This window comes from Trachypithecus francoisi, unplaced genomic scaffold, assembly GCF_009764315.1.
Source record: "Trachypithecus francoisi isolate TF-2019V2 unplaced genomic scaffold, Tfra_2.0 Lachesis_group2, whole genome shotgun sequence".
NCBI lineage: Eukaryota > Metazoa > Chordata > Mammalia > Primates > Cercopithecidae > Trachypithecus > Trachypithecus francoisi.
Genome location: NW_022681465.1, coordinates 9,600,574 through 9,618,615, shown reverse-complemented (window position 1 = coordinate 9,618,615; position 18,042 = coordinate 9,600,574).

The window sequence follows — 18,042 nt, the reverse complement described above, 5'->3', positions numbered from 1 at the left end:
GTAGTCCCCACAATTCCCATGTGTCATGGAAGGGACCTGGTGGGAGATAATTGAATCATGGGGGCAGGTCTTTCCTGTGCTGTTCTCATGATAGCGAATACGTTTCACAAGATCTGATGGTTTTATGAAGGAGTTTCCCTGTGCAAGATCTCTCTTGTCTGCTGCCATGTAAGGCATTGCTTGCTCTTCTGCTGTGATTGTGAGGCCTCCCCAGCCATGTGGAACTGTGAGACCATTAAATCTCTTTCCTTTATAAATTACACAGTCTCAGGTATGTCTTTATTAGCATCATGAGAACAGATAATACAGAATACCAGCTAGTAAGTGGAAAGGAAATGATAGTATTAGACATTGTTATTTTATATCAGGAAATAATTTATTTAAAACAGCTTCATCAATTGGTTAAAAAACCATTAGGCAGGAGACTAGTGAAAGCCTGCATCTTTGGTGCCAAGCTAAACACTGCACAAGTCAGTTTTCTATTGGGTTGGGGGCTGTATCTTACAGTGCAAGGATCTGTTGTCATCACCTCTACTTAGGAGATGTCCATGTTTGCATAACTCCAGGTGGGATAGATACTTCGTGTCTCTCTCTTTTCTTTTCTTTTCTTTCTGTTTGTTTTATTTTTGTTTTTGTTTTTGTTTTACTGAGTTTTCACTCTTGTTGCCCAGGTTGGAGTGCAGTAGCATGATCTTGGCTCACTGCAACCTCTGCTGCCCAGGTTCAAGCAATTCTCTTGCCTCAAACTCCCGAGTAGCTGGGATTATAGGCGCCCACCACCACACCTGGCTAATTTTTGTAGTTTTAGTAGAGACAGGGTTTCACCACATTGGTCAGGCTGGTCTCAAACTCCTGACCTCAGGTGATCCACCTGCCTCAGCCCCACAAAGTGCTGGGATTATAGGCATGAGACACCACAGTGAACCATAGGCAGACTACAGCCTTACCCATCTCTGTGATGTAATCATGTTAGAAAAGTTTAACGTTAGTCAAGACCTTACGCCTCATTTCGTTTATAGGAAATGCAAAGGATAGAATACCAAGCTAAATGGCACCATAAGGAAGCAGTTGGCCACATTTAGAAGGTGATACATTGCCCAGAACACCACCTGGCTGTTGTTCCATCATGTCAGTTTTATGAAGAAAGTTCCAGATCAGAAAAGACCTAACAACCCTAAATACTAGAAGCATGAGTGGTCCTTGATTGGCTAGGCCAGATGGGAGGACATTTGGGGGACTACTGGAGAGATAGGATTATGGACTGGGTATTAGATGATTTCAGGAATTATTGTGAATTTTATAGGTGTGACCTCCAGGTGAGCTTGGCTAAGGGGAGTCAGGCGCAGAAGACGGAAAGCTGACAGGAGAGCGGGAAGGAGGCACTTCCTCCCACTGCAAAGCTGGTGCCCCACACATCTGCTAATTGTGCTGCATGGGCAGTTCCTTTGCCATAGCTTCAGTTCTCAGGAGACAGGCAGGCAACACTTTCCTCCCCCAGCCCTCCAAGGCAACCTTCTTGAGTGACAGCACCATTCCATGTGGCTTGTCTCTGGGTGTCTCATATCTTTTTTAGTTCTGTAAGTGTTGCCCACATTCTGTAAGTGGCACTTCGAACCATTTGATTTGAATTCTTCTTCCTACTGGACCCAGATGGAGACAACTTCTATTCGAATTAGTAGTGAGCATGCATTTTCAGTCAGGTTGAAATTGTACCCAAAGGAGCACATCTTCCTTTCTTTCCTCCCTTCCTCCTTCCCTCCTTCCCTCCTTCCCTCCCCTCCCCTCCCTCCCCCCTCCCATCCCTCCCTCCCCTCCCTCCCCTCCCATCCCTCCCTCCCCTCCCTCCCCTCCCTTCCTCTTTTTCTCTCTTTCCTTTCCTTCCTTTCCTTCCTCCCTTTTTTCCTCCTTTCTTTCCTTCCTCCCTTCCTTCCTTTCCCTCCCTTCCTTCCTTTCCTTCCCTTCCTTCCTTTCCCTCCCTCCTTCTTCCCTTTCCCCTCCCCTTGCCTCCCGTCCTTTCCCCTCCCCTCCCCTTTTATCCCTCCCCCTTTCCCTCCCTTCTGCCCTTCTCCCTCCTTTCCATTCATTTCCCCCCCCCTCCCTCCCTCTATTCCTATCTGGAGGTGGATGAAAAATTCTTGCTGTTTGTGTGTAAAGAGCATAGTTATATATAAAGCATATGAACAGATATTCAGCATATCTGTAGGATTAAAATTTCATGTGTGAGAGCATGAGGAAAAATATCTAAAAAGCCTTTTTAGGGAAATGATAATGGGAAAGAAAAATAGTTGAGAAACACTATGATAAGCCGCCAAATTACCTCCTCTTCCAAAATATAGCGTTTTACACTCTTATCAAAAGGGGAAGACTGGTTTGTTTTTTATTATTAAATCCTTCTAATCCAGAAAAATATACTTTTATTTAAGTCTTTTTTATTCTTCATGACACTTTATAGTTATTCTTGAAAAACCTAAGTCCTGGACAGTTCTTGTTCTGTTTTTCCAAGTCAAGATATATATATATATATATATATATATATTTTTTTTTTTTTTTGGTGGAGAGAAAGAGATGCTTTCATTCTGAGAGAGGAGTCAGCTTTGACCTACTCATCATTGCTGTCTACTTTCTGCAGTAGCAGCAGTGTCTACCCTTGCAACGTTATCTCTGTCATAGTATCTTTTTAAAAAGTTATTACTTTTTTTTATTGTAGCACAATTTTTACCAGCAAAAGAATGGGAAAATTATCTTAATTTCATCAATAGGGGACTGACTAAAAATCACAGATTATCCATTGGAATGCTATCTAACTCTGAATACATAGTATGCAATAAACTGCCGTATAAATTTATGTGTGAAAAAGCAAGGGAAAGGACATATGTACATGTAACATATGTTACGTATATTTTACAGAAATAAATATGACAGGCCAGGCACGTGGCTCACACTTGTAATCCCAGTGCTTTGAGAGGCCAAGGCGGGAGGATCATGAGGTCAGGAGATCGAGATCGTACTGGCTAACACAGTGAAACCCTATGTCTCCTAAAAATATGAAAAATTAGCCAGGCATGGTGGCGGGCACGTGTAGTCCCAGCTACTTGGGAGCCTGAGGCAGGAGACTCACTTGAATCCAGAGGCAGAGGTAGCAGTGAGCCGAGACTGCACGACTGCACTCCAGCCTGGGCAACAGAGTGAGACTCCGTCTGAAAAAAAAAATTACAGATGCATACATATATATTATGAAAGAAAATAACAAAATTTTCTGAGAAAGTATAAACGGGGGATCAGGGAAGTCCTTTTTGAGGAAGTGACATCAAAGAATCGGAACAGTGACATCTGATAATCAGTATGAGAAAATTGAGTAAGATATAGCCATGTGAAAATTAGAAACATTAAAAACTAGTGGATTAACCTATATGAAAGTCTTAAGAAAGGAAAGAATTTAGTGTATTAGAGGAAAAGAAAGAAGCCACTTTCACAAACATGTGGTGTGATTACGGGTGTTAGTGACAGCAAGAGCCGTGGTCATGACTACAGAGTCAACTGGAATACTCCTTCCCCTTCTTGATGGTGACTTCCAAGTCCCAGCCTTAGGTGACATTTGCTGGGGCTGGGCGTCATTTCTAGACTTTCAGGTCTAGATTTTATACATGTGAAACTGACATGTGGAGTGATTTTAATATCTTTCTCCAGGTCATAAGGCTGGAAATTAATGGAGAAAGAGCCAAAGTGAAAGTGTTGTTTTTGTCTCAAGTATCCCTCTTTTTTATTGCAAATTTAATAAACCTAACTGATACAATTAATTAAGTACAAAATAACATACCATCAAATGATTTTCCAGTTAATGCTGGCATCTGTGGTTCCCCACTTCCCTGCCTCAGAGGCAATCACTATTATCAATTTCTCATGTACCCTTTCAGAAATGTTCTATTTGCCATAGCATCTTGAATCTCTTTGGAATCGTCCCCAGGCACCTCCTGTTTAGATCATGCTCTTGTTTCTTCATTTCAGTTGGTCCTAGCCTTGTGTACATTCTGCAGGTGTTTCAAAATAGTGAGACCTTCTCACATTCTACTTAAGATGCCAAATAATGACTATAAAGTTCAACTGTCTAATGCACAAGATTCATCAAAGAGCTGTCCCTCCAATGACCTTTCCAGACTTGAGGTTGTGCTTTTACTGATACTCCTCACCAAGCATGGAAATACGTGTTCCTGTCCCGTGCCTGTGAAGAAGAATGCAGGGGTGGTGGTAGTGTACTCAAGTCTTCTCTCTGCTCACTTAGTGAAATAATCCATTCTTGAACCTACAGATGAAAGGGAGGTGCTGCTTTATGTGCAGAGCTCCTGCTGGGATTCTCAGTCTTTAAGCTTCTCACCTAATGTACATCTGCCCTCCCTGTGTTGTTTTTTGTACTTAGAACCAGTGAATTTCTTGCACAGCTACAGTTGTTGGCCTGCACTGCTCTCAAGGGTCTTTCTCCCTCTCCACCTATCAAGCATTATTCCTGAGATATCCTCGGCCAGAAAGCACTGAGATTCTGCTGGCATCTCCTCTTCCTGACTTCCTGCCAAGCTCTTTCCCGGGATTTGTGTTTCCATGTGGATATAGGCTGATGATGGCAGGAGAGCTCAGGAATGCTGGTGGGAAAATCGACTCTGTTCATCTCCCAGTCCTGGAAGGGTGACCTGGGATCCTGGGCCAGAATGCTAATTAGTTCAGGGCCTTGGGACAGATGTTTGGGGGATGAAAAATGTCTTACTGTTTTTGTTCTTTTGTTTTTGTTTTCAGGAGGAATTTGTTTCATAAAGCAAAGTTTGAGTTTGCTGTGAACTGAAGCCTGGGTGGATTTGTCTTAATCAAACTCTTTTTGCTGCCTGTGGTTATTTCCTCTAGGACGGAGGAACTGGCTTGCCTCTCAGGCCAGGTTTTCAGTGCTATGAGTGTTTGTACTTTGCAGGTATTTAAGAAAGTGGAAGAGGCTAGACACCACTACACACTAAAAAGGATTGTGTAATCTTGGTAACCAACTTTTCTGGTGATTCTATGGTATTTTATTAAATTGATGTCCTGTAGTTGACTTAATAATTCTCCTATTGTTGGCTGTTTAATTTGTTTTCAAATTTTTACTGTTATAATAAATAATTCCACAATCAACACTTTGAGGTATAAAAATTTTATAGGCTCAAAGCAGAGACAGGTGTTCTGACACAGCCTGGGTATGGCAGGGATTTCTTCTTGTCCTACAATTTATCTTTCTTCCACAGAAATTCAGCCCCCTATGGCAGTCTGGAATAGAGATGGAATCCTCCAGTCTTTCTAGTGACTTCCTTTCCATGTGACTAAGTTCTGATCAATGGAATGCAGGTGAAAATACAGTGTGCAAACTGGGAATGTTCTTTAAAAGAAGGGGCTGTTTGCTTCAACTTTTCACCTTTCTCCAGACTTCTGCCTGGGATATGAATGTGATTTCTGGATCCCCAATTCTATTTTATATCATGAGGCTGAGGCATGGCAAAGTGGTTAGGTGGGAGGAGCTGGGGGTCTCATGTTTCATGGAGCTGGCTTGTCATGACAGGGCTGAGATACTTATGTGGCAACAAATACATTTCTATCTTGTGCAGTACTCTTTTTTTCTGCGTGTTTGTGACTTGCAGCTATACGCAATCCTACAGTATGCCTGGGTTAACATGAATGTCCTAGATTTTAATGAGTAATCAGTAGATGGCAAGAAACTGAAAATGGACATCTTAGAAAGTAAGATTGGAATATGCCCAGTATAAGCTTGTCTGCTGCAGAGGTTTTGTTTTTTTTGATATGGCTTATCTGCTTTAATGCATCTCACATCAGCATGCCGCACCCATCCGTATCTATTGATACATCAGTGAAATCCAGATGGAGCAGATACAGTTATCCCCATTTCTTACCTAATAAAACCAAGCTCATCCAGACAACTGGGAAGCTTGCTGAAATTACATCTCTGCACTAAACTCCAAACCTATCGGATCACAATGCCTGAGGATGGAGCCTAAGATGTAGTGTTTTTATTAAGTGTGCTGAGCAATTCTGATGTGCAGAGATATTTGGGGACTTCTGCCCAATTATACTGTATTGTAAGATTATTGCTTTGTTTTCCAGGTTACAGAAACCTTCACCTTAAAAAATTAAGCCCGGATATAATGGATCTGAGGAAATATATAACCTGTCTAGATCATCTCATCTCTGAGCTATGGCGACCTCGAGTCCTTTGCTTTAAGAACCACAAATTCAGTACCTTCCCTAGGCTTAGACTTGTTGAGGAGTCTTTGAATCTCCATTTACCATCCCTAGATCTCTCTCAGCAATCCTCATCTGAGGTTATACAAGGGCTACAGCTCCCCTTTCAGTTGAATCAAACCCTGTTTATCTACCTAAAACAGTAACTGAGGGCTCTAAGGAGGGGAGGAAGGGAGAGGAACAGTAATGAGTGCAGATGCATTTCAGTTTACTTGGGATGTTTTCTCTAGTGAGAACTCTTCCTCTTTGAATAATACATGACTTTGAAGTCATTAAATCATTACGTTCCCTGTGTCCCACTGGGAAGATTAACTGTGTGAGCCGAGAGCCCTTGAATGTTTCTTTCTGTTGTGTTTACAATTTTGGAATCTATGTTGTTGGGGCTGCGTGGTGGTAGGTTGCTTCCAAGCATGTTTCTCCTCCTCGTGTCCCATATCTTGCAATGTAACTCTGTGCTTCCATCAAGAGGTGAGGCCTATTTCCCCACCCCCTGGGTCCAGGATGGACTTGCCACCAAGTCTTATCCTGAGGATGTGGATGAAGTGGCCTGTGCAGTTCCAGGTCTAGGCTTAAAAGATCTTGAACGCTTTACTTGTTCTTTTTGAAGCGTGCTGTGCTGGATGAGACAGCCCAGATTTGCCTACTGTATGAAGAGGGAGACATTGCCCAGTTGCCCATCACCCTGGCCCACTGCCAGCTCACTCACCTGAGCAGCTGAGCACAGAAGAGCTTCACCCCACATGGCTGACCTGTATACATGAGCTACATGAATCGTGGTTGCCTTAAGCCACTGAATTTGAGGATGTTTAATTATGCAGCCAAAGCCAGCTGAGAGAGGTATCAACATGGGCTACAGAGGATAGAGAAAAGCTTGGGGCGACCACACTCAAGGCATATACTCTAAAGAGGTAATGTCGCCCAAATCTGTGACTCTGAGAGAGCAAGGATATTTCTTGTCCTAATGAGGTAAGCAAATGTCTTCACTGACAGCCTCCCCTTAATGTGGCCAAATGAGTCCACTTGTATGACACAATATGATTTTTAAAAAATCTGAGTTGTGGATGAGATGGCCTTAAGGGCGTGACAGCCCCTGCTGATTGTCCCTGAGAACTGTGTCTGTCTCTCACTTTTTGGCAAGGAGGAGACAGTGATTATAGGGAATGGTCTCTGATATGGTTTGGTTCTGTGTCCTCGTCCAAATCTTATCTCGAATTATAATCCCCACCTGTAGAGATAGGGACGTGGGGGGAGGTAATTGGAACATGGGGGCAGTTTCTCTCATGCTATTTTCGTGATGGTGAGTGAGTTCTCATGAGAGCTGATGATTTCAAAGTGTGGCACTTCGTCTCCCCTTCTCCCTCTCCCTCTCCTTCTCCTGCCACCACGTAAGAGGCAGTCGCTTCCCCTTCACCTTCTACCGTGATTGTAAGTTTCCTGAAGCCTCCCCAGCCATGTTTAACTAGGAGTCAATGAAACCTCTTGTTGATACATTTTCCAGTTCCAGGTAGTATCTTTACAGTAGCGTGAAAACAAACTAATACGAGCTCAGATAATTCTGTCCTAAATCTGGTGCTTCCTCCTCAGTGTCTTCTAGTTTTGTTTTGTTTTGTTTTGAGATATCATTCGCATACAAGAAAATTCTCCATTTTAAAGTTTAATGGTCTTTACGGTATTTACAAGGTCATGCGACCATCACCACTATCTAACTAGAACATTGCCATCACCCACAAAAGAAACCCTATACTTGTTATCTGAGTGACTTAAACTTCTTCCAGTTTGGAAAGTATCCAAATTCAATTTTTTTTCTAGATCAGTTCTTACTGTGCAATCAAAAAGTGCATAATTTATGATGCCTGTAAAATTGTCATTAAAAAGTCAAACTTTTTCCGAGAAAACAAAGTTATTTTTTCCAAATGAAATAAATTTAAAGCATAGGCATGTGCAAAGTAGAAAATAAAATCTAATCTCATTCCCCTCTCCATGACACAACGGCTGTTTTCAGTTAGGGGTATCTTTTTCTGGGAGAAGAGGTTTTTACAGATATTAAAGCTCATGCACAGAGAGCTTAAATCGGACATGTTCCTTTGGCTTGTGACATGTAGGCTTAAAATTAATTTTCCTGATATTCTGCTCACTTTTGTAGACCTCAAAGTCCTATCGAAGATTTTGACTTATACACATTGGAAGCACATTGCAGGTGAAAATATTAGTAAGTCTGGAAAAAATTAACAAAATTAAAATTTTTATTATAAAAATATTACCTATATATTATAGAAAATTTGCAAGCTAGAGATAATGAAATTTAAAAGACCATTAATCAGTCCCACTCTAAGTTAACCACTGTGGTCATCTCCGTGTGTTTCATTTAAACATTTATTTTACAGTGTCTTAATTTAAACCTCAACTTTGATCATTCTGATGAGCTCAGTAGGTTATATTTACAGTGTATAAATGATCAGTTATACTATTATTAGAATCATCAATCGCTTTGATGCTTCATAGTTTTCATGCCTGCTTGTGAATAACTTTTCCTAAAGACCTTTCAAAATAGGCGAAGAGAACTTGATGATGGAAAGCCTCTAGTAATATTGCTTTTCATCATACCTAATAATGAAGTGCTTCTCCCTGAGATACATTATTTCTGACTATTTGTGATAAGCATCCCTATCCTGAGGAATGTCTGCAGAAAAAATGCAATAGATTTTTCAATTTATGTTCATCTGTGAGGCAATGACTCTTTTTATTGCAGGGGTTTTATATTGTGCTTTAATTCTTCTCCATTCCTGGTTGTTTCATGTTTTTTTTTTTTTTTTCTGTTTTTAAAACCTTATTTTAACAATAGATTGCTTCACATCTTCACTGTCTTTTTGGAAAGACAATAAAGTAAAATAATCAATTGTAATTGATTATCACACATACTTATGTACTATTTTATGGCAGATATTCATTATATACTATCTTTTCAAAAATAGCATGCTAGGGTTAAGACTTAATAGCATGTTCACATTTGATCATGTTGAAAAAGAGGAAAGCAAAGAAAACAGTGTATAGTTGACAGTTGATAAGCTGGATCATAAAATATTCACTTTTTAATGGAAACTCATGATTTTATTTTATGATTTTTATGATAAAGACATATAATCCTTGAGAGAGGAAATTTACACCTTGATGACTTCCTCTCTGTTGACACATGAGAGTTAATTCCACAGTCAATTCAAAGTTGGGTCTCTCTATGTGTCCAGGCTGTTGATTAGTTGGGGCATACACATATATTTTTAAAAAGGATAAAAATGCCTATTTCTATGACATGTAAGTTTCAGGAACATTAATGACCCTAAGAGGGTGACCACTTCTCTTGCTTGTCATTCCAAAGCTGGTGGAATTATAGAATCCTGAGATATAAATATAGTTTTGTTGTTTAGTTTGAATACTCTGAAGAGTAACAATTTTAGAACAAATACAACGCATGCTCATTTTGTGGCATTTACTATGCGATATGTGAGATGTTGAGTGTATATATTTATAGTTGTTCTACCAGAGCTCCTTTTTTTTTTTTTGTCAGAGATCAGAATTTAGCAAATGTCCAGTACAGACTTGAGTGGATATTATTTGCTGTGGATCCCCTGCTGTCCTTGGTAGCATGCAATGTAGCAGAAGGACGTCTTTCTCTTGGACCTGTAGACCCGTAGGGGTTTTTCTGTCTCTCTTTTTTAGTGGTTTTAGGCTGATATCTTGGCTTTTCCTCATTAAATAAAAAGATAGGAGATTATCTATCTGTTGTCTATCCATCTATCTATCATCTATCATCTATTTATCTAATATAAACACACATTTACTTGTTTGTGCATGAAGAAGAGAGAGGGTTCACTTACACCAGTGGTACATCTAAGCCTGAGACTTCAGACATGAAGTGTGTTTGCTTCTTGATGCTGAGCCAGCATCTAATCCACATTTCTGGTATTTTCCTCCCATCCTGTGAAGCCTCTGGCTTGTACTACAATTGATTCTCTGCTGGCCTTTGTCTGGTCTTTGTCTTAATCTGGTCTTTGTCTCCAAGTGTCAAGGAATCTGACACTTGAAACACTTGACGTAGCTACTTTGATCAATTACAACCTCCTTTTCTACTCCTTTAAGGGAAGTTTATTTGGGAGGCTTTTAGGGAGCTTAATTACATTTCCTTTTATCCATTTGAAAATAAATTAAACAGCATTTCATTTACATCACCCATGTGTTCACCATTCTGCCTCGCCTTCTCCGGCACACCATGTGAGAGAGAAGGAGAAACACTGCATTAAGATGTGTATTTCATGCAGAAATTTCAAAATATCCTGACAGATTGCAGAAATAAATGCTAAACAATAACAGTGTTTACACTCAGTAATGAGATAATTTATTACTAAATTAGTGGGACTTTCCCTGTTTTGCAAATGAGGAAGCAAAGTCGGAGGAAGGATATTTTTCTCCCCAAAGTCATATACTTTTTTTTTTCTGATGGATCCAGGAAAAGAAATATAATTTCTCCTATTTCATCTTCTTCTTAGTCCATTGAGTCACCAAAATTAGGCAAGTAAATTGGGTCATAGAGAAGGTAAGCTATGTCATTGTTGAATGATTCTGATGTATCCACATTGTCCTTCATTCTAGAATAAAGAAAAAATGTGGGACTGACTGATCAACTTGCATTTGTAGACAAATGCTTCAGTGATTTTCAATTTTGATCTGGAATGTAGAATGTATTCCCTATTTGAACTTACATGGAATATCTGGACGAAAAAAATGGGCTCGAGAACAGTGGACTTGATTAGAATAAAAACACCACAGTAATCATGTTTAATGTCCAAATTTTTTACTCCAGATATTCCTGCTTAGATAAGAGAACATTCTTCCCATGGACTTTCCTTAAAGTCAGACAAAATTCTTAGCATTTTGTGAGCTTTTAAAATTTTATTTTATTTTATTTTTTTACTTTCCATTGATTTAGAAAAGTCAGGCATAAATGTATCAATTAACAATAAATCCGTATTTAATGCTGACATTAAGAAAGCCTAAAGATGTCTAGCCAGATCCTATTGTCTTCGGGTACTGTCACAGAAAGAAATCCATTTAACATCAAAGGGGGCTGCATGCCTCAGCAAAAGACAGAGCAGAGGCAGATGAGTGTTTTGGGAAAGTGCTTTACCTGTAATGATGATGACTGAATCATGTTGAATTGTGCCTGGATTGGAAAGAAAAGAATAGTGGAGTGTCAGACTTGTATTCTGGAAAGCATTTTAAACTTGAAAACCAGACTGGAGTGAAATAGAGGAGCTAAGGTAACCTGAGGAATATGAAGGAAAAATCTTGGCAGAGATTCTTTGAGTGGTCTGCAAATGGGAAGAGAGATAAAGTCAATAATGAAAACCACGTTAGAATTGATGAGACCAGCCAATTTGGAGGTTTAGGAGGGAGAGACAGATGTGGCAGGATGTACTTTTAGTTCTATAAATTTAATGTAGAATGGGTAATTAGGATAGGCGGTCAAGTATAATTCATTTTCAAGCACTTTTTGGAAGTCATACATGACTTTATTTACAGTTATCCATGGCCTTTATGCAATATGTATCAGTTAGAATATAGGCTAAGGAATCTATACTGTAACAAAGAGAACCAAAACATTGTGGCTTAGAACAAACAGACCTTTCTCTGTTCCATAACAGTCCAGAGGGGTGCACTCAAGGGTGCTTTGTCAACTGTGGTGTGGCCCTGCCAAACTCAACACATGGCTTCCACCTCTGGATCCAAAATGGTTGCTGCAAGTCTAGTCATCCCCAGGCCAGCAAGAAGGGAGAAGGGCCAGGAGGTTCATACATATCCTTTTCTAGAGTTATGACCTCGCAGTGGCTTCTCTACTAGTTTGCTAGGGCTACTGTAACAAAGTTCCTGAGACTGATGGATTAAACCACAGAAATGTATCGTCTCACAATTCTGGAAGCTAGAAGTTCAAGACTGAGTGTTGGCAGTTGGTTCTTTCTGAGGGCTGTGAGGAAAAGATCTGTTCCCAGCCTCTCTTCTTGGATTGTAGGTTACCATCTTCTCCCTTTGTCTCTTCCATTGTCTTCTCTCTATAGGTATCTCTGTGTCCAATTTCCCCCTTTTTATAGAGAAACCAGTCATATTAGATAAAGTCCTTGTTTAACATGACCTCATTTTAACTTGATTACCTCTATAAAGACCTTATTTCCAAATAAGTTCACATTCCTCCACAGGGATTAGGATTTTATTATATGAATTTGTGGGGAACACAGTTCAACTCACAACAGAATCCCTTCCTTCTGCTTACAACCCATTGCTAAAACTTAATCCAAGTCTACACCAAATTGCAAGAAAGGCAATTAAGAAATGTAGCTTTTCCTCTGGGCAGTCAGATGACCAACTAAAACTGAAGAGAAAGAAACTGAGAGGCACGGTCTCTGCCACCCAGTTACTGTCCACATGGCTTGCTTTCACTATCCATGAATGTTCTCAGGCAGTGACCAAGTTTGTTTTGGTCACTGTGTATTCCCAGGACCTACCATGGTGACTATTACTAAGTTCCTGGCCCCCTATTCTAGACAAGGCAGAGGAGTAGACAGGAGAGCCTGGTGGAAATGGTGAAATAGTGGTGACTGAGCAGCAGGTAACGTCTAGGTAGTTTTCTATGAGGTTCTGTTCTTGGTCCCCTATTCTCTAGTGACTTTTTTATTCTCTACTGACTTTTTTTGGGCCATCTCATTCTCTTCTGTGACTTTGGCCATAGTTTCGTTGACCTCCTCCTATATCTTTACCTCTGGCCTCCCTTACCTTCACACTTATAGCCCAATCATCTGCTGGATTCATCCATTCATTTGTCCTCTATGTCCTCCAAACTCAACACATGTGAAATAAAACTCATCACTTACCCACCTCTCTACACTCCTTCAACTTCATATACATACATATATATTATAATATCATATATATACTCTAATGTTTACCATTCATTTAATGAATATTTATGAAACATCTTCTCTTCTTCTCTGAACCAGACATTATTCCAGGTGCTGGGAATGTAGTATAGTCTTTGTCCTCATGAAATACATGGGTTATTGGCGGGGGGTGAAGAACAATACAGATAAATATACATGGTGATTTGTGCTATAGAGGGTGAATTCATAGAAAATGACAGTGGGACCTACTTTAGATACAGAGTGGGAGAGAAAGTCTCTCTAAGGAGATGACAGTTGAAATAATGACAACAAGAGCAAGCAATGCGGGGTGAAGGAAGTTTTGGGGCAGAAGGAATATCACGTGCAAAGCCCCTGTGATGAGAATGGATGTGTCATGTTTGAGAAATGAAAGGGTGCCCAAGAGGCTGTTGTGTTGGAGGGTTGAGGGAAAGAATGGCTTGTCATTTGGTAGAAGAGATTAGCAAAAACACGTCATAAGGGCCTTGTGATTTTCAACGTGCTATGCTTCAGATGTCTATGAAACACACAGGTGTGTACATAAATTAATCAGCTGGATGTCTAAACCTGGATTTCATTGGCCTGAATGTATCAATTTGGAGTGATCAGAATGTGGGTGTTGTTAAAGTCATGATAATAGATATGATTTTCTAGGCAGAAGAAGAAGAAGAAGAAAAAAGGACAGAGTTTCAAGGGATTCAGAACCAGGGAGGAACCAGCAGAGGAGATGGAGCAAATGCATCTGGCAAAGTCAGAGGAAGAGCTGGGGAAGGCAGTGTAAGACAAGGCTCAGGAACAACTGTCCTAGCTTGTGGCCTTTACACTTACATATTTTGTCCCTCTTCACTAAGTTCAGGGGGCGGGGATGCCCACTTCATGAACAGACCTCACTCTTTAGGCTTATGGGTATGGGGATTTTAAAATATGTAAGAAAAATTTTAGTCTGTTTGGACTGCTGTAACAAAATGCCATAGACTCTGTGGTTTGCAAGCAACAGAGATTTACATCTCATTGTTTTGGAAGTTGGAAACCCCAAAACCAAGGTGTCAGCAGATTCAGTGTCTTGTGAGGACCAGTTCCTGGCTCACAGGTGGCTTCTTCCTGCTGCATCCTCACATGGTGAAGTGTCTGGGCAGCTCTCTGGGGCCTCTTTTAGAAAGATACAAATCATGTTTATGAGGATGTTACTCTCATGACCTAATCATCTCCCAAAAGGTCCACCTCCTGATAACACCACCTTGGTAATTAGGTTTCAACATATGAGTTTTAGGGGAACACACACATTTAAACCATAACATGGAACATCTACAGGAGGTCATGGGATGGAAACCAGGTGTAAAGTGCTGATATAGACAGAGAGTTTTCTTTGGTGTGGGTGTAGACAAAGAGAAGACATTCATGTGCAAATAGTGCAACATTTTCCATTGGAAGAAGACTGGGTGATTGTCAGGCAAAGTTCAGTTCTTTTTAGCCTCCTGGGCCCTCAAGCAATGCCCTTTGCCATGGTATTCAGAAGGGTCCACTTTTCTAATGCTCCCTGGATTATGGATCCTCCTCCTCCTCAGCAGTTTTCCAGATATTAGCACCTCACTTCCAAGGGTCCCATCTGGTGGCAATCTCTCCATTGCTTCTGTATCCCCTCTGGCAGTTCTCTTGTGCATCCTCATCTCAAACCTTTATACCCCCACATCCCCTGAAACCTACTGTCTTCTTACTCCTCATGGCCCATTAAACTCAGAGCCAAAGTAAGTCAAGGTGTGGCTTGCCTTTCCATGAAGACCAAAGACTTCCAACCTCCCCGGCAAGTGAGGAGAAGCATTCGTATTTAATCTCTCTCATAAAGCACAAAACAAATGGAGAAAATCCCCAGCATGGTGAAGTTTCTGTTTCACACAGGCTGAAACTTTCGTATCTTGCCACAGGGGACACATAGAAGTCAAGAGAGGAGAATATTTTCAGAGAAGAGAATATGTCAAATGCTAATGAGAGGTCAAGTAATATCTCACTGGCAACTTTTGGATTTGGCAGATAAAGACATTGGTGACCTTGCCTTTCATTGGATGGTGGAAACAAAAGACAGATTGGGGTCTGCTGAAGAGTAAGTGAGATGTAGCTTCCCCTAGCACACATGCGAAAAGTGGGCTTGTCCTGCCTCCCAGAGACCAAGGCACATTCAAGCCTCTGTTCTACTTCTGTTTCACACACATGAGAATCAATAATAAAAATAGAAGAATGAGTGTAAGAGAAGGAAAGTATGGAGGACAGAGGTTCCATGTCAAGTTTATGGCCACAATCGGCCTGAAAGTATCTTCAGTAACTTGAATTGTTCACTTTTAGGCACATCAGATAGTTGGCATCATCCAGAAAGAAGGTGCGCTTTAAAAAATCTTTTGAGACAATTGTAGATTCATGTGTGGCTCTAAGAAGGAATACAAAGAGACCCCATTTAAGAATGAAGGTCTTGATTGGCATTGACAAAGGATAGAGGTGGAAAGAACAGAGAATATAATCAAGGTGGTGATGTGATTTTTATTAGTGGATCAAGGATTTTAAGCCAGACATGGAGAAAAGTGGAAAGTGGAGAGGACCTGTCTTCATCTTCTCAGGCTGCTATAAGAAAATATCAGACTGGGTGGCTTAAATAACAGCCATTTATTTGTCACAGTTTTGGAGGTCCAAGATCAGGATGCAAGCATGATTGGGTTCTGGTGAGGGCCCTCTTCCTGGCTTGCAGATGAATAGCTTCTTGCTGTGTCTCATAAGGCCTGGTATCTCCTCCTCTTCTTATAAGGACACTAATCCCATAATGGAGGGTCCAACCTCATGACCTCATCTAAATCTAATCACCTCCCAAAGACCTCACCTACTAATACCATCACATTGGAAGTTCAGGCTTTGACATATGAATTTTGAGGGAACACAAATATTCAGTCCATAACATTCCCTTCATGGCCCTCTGAAATTCCTGTCTTTCTCACATGCAAAAGACATGTATTCTATCCCAACAGCCCCCCAAATTTTAACTTATTCTAGCATCAGCTCTAAAATTTAAAGTCTAAAGTCTAGCCTAAAGAGAGACTTGAGGAATGCTTTATCATGAGACAGAATTCCTCTCTAGCTATGAACCTGTGAAACCAAACAAGTTATGTGCTTCCAAACTGCAATGATGAGACAGGTATAGGATTGACATTCTCATTCCAAAAGGGAAGAATAGGAAAGGAGGTAGAAGGAGTGATGGGTCATAAGGAAGTTCTTAGCAAGACAAAAATTTAAATTTGTCTTAGCAAGACAATGATGGCAACATCATTCTCACAGTGCAATGGGCTGGTCCTGCTCCGTGGGGACCCACCCACAAGGATATCTTCAGTGGCCTCACCCCTATGGCAATAGGTGGGAACATTCTGACCTATTGAAATGAGAGAGGTAGCCCCATCCTTTGAGACCAAGGAGGAACTAGCTCCACCTCATAAGCCTGTGGTGAAAGTGGGAGCCCTAATAATCTCTGAATCATCTTCCCCATCATCCTGTTTTTTCTCTGAGGAATAGTATATGTTTGCAGCCTTCATTCTGTCTCATTTTCTCTGTTTCTTTTCGTCCCATTTGACAAAGTTTTTGCTAACATAATCCCATTTCTTGCTTCTGTTGATGTTGCTGATTAGGTCCATGGTTGACACTCACACTAGTCTCCTCATCAAATAGTTAGTCAGCCATGCCCTTAATATTATCTTCCAAACATTCTTACTTTTTAAAATATGGATAGGCTAAGAATTTTCCAAACCTTTAAGTTCTGGTTCTTTTTTACTCAACAATTCCTTCTTTAATTGATTTCTCTCTTCTTATATTTTTCTATAGGCAGTTGGGAGGAACCAAGCCCCTCCTTTAACACTTTGCTCAGAAATCTCAGCTAAATATCTAACTTCGTTTATGAACATGTTAGTCAAGTTCTTTCCCACTATATAATAAGGATTGCCTTTACTTCATTGCCTGATAACATGTTCCTTGTTTTCATCTGTGACTTCTTCAGAATAAGTCATATTTCTACCAACATTCTGTTCATAATAACTTATGTAGTCTCTAAGAAGGTGGAGGTTTCTCTGCAGCTCTCTCCTTTTCTTTCTGAGACTTCATCAGACTTCCATTTAGTAGTCCTTTCATGGCAGTCTTGGCTTTTTCTAGCATGCACTTCAAAACTCTTTCAGTCTCTTTCAGCTGCTTTCACATTTTAAGGAGTTTTTTTTTTTACAGCAACACCCCACTTCTTGGTACAAATTTCTGTCTCAGTTAACTTGGGCTACTTTTTTTTTCATGTTCTAATACTTCATTTTAAAAGTTTATTTTATTTTATTAAGTTTGTTTTGAGTTTTTTTATTTCAATAGGTTTTTAGGGAGCAGGTTGTGTTTGGTTACACTCAAGCAGTGTACACTGCACCCAATGTCTACTCTTTTATCCCTTACCTCCCACCATTTCCCCTGAGTCCCCAAAGTCCAATGTATCATTCTTATGCCTTTGTATCCTCATAGCTTAGCTTTCACTTATGAGTGAGAACATGTGATGTTTGGTTTTTCATTTCTAAATGACTTTACTTACAAGAATAGTCTCCAATTCCATCCAGATGGCTGTGATGCCATTACTTACTTCATTTTTTATGGCTAAATAGTATTCCATGGTATATAGATATACCAAATTTTCTATATCCACTAGTTGATTGATGGGCATTTGGGCTGGTTCCATATTTTTGAAATTGCAAATTGTGCTGCTGTAAACAGGCATGTGCAAGTATCTTTTTCGTACAATGACTTCTTTTCCTCT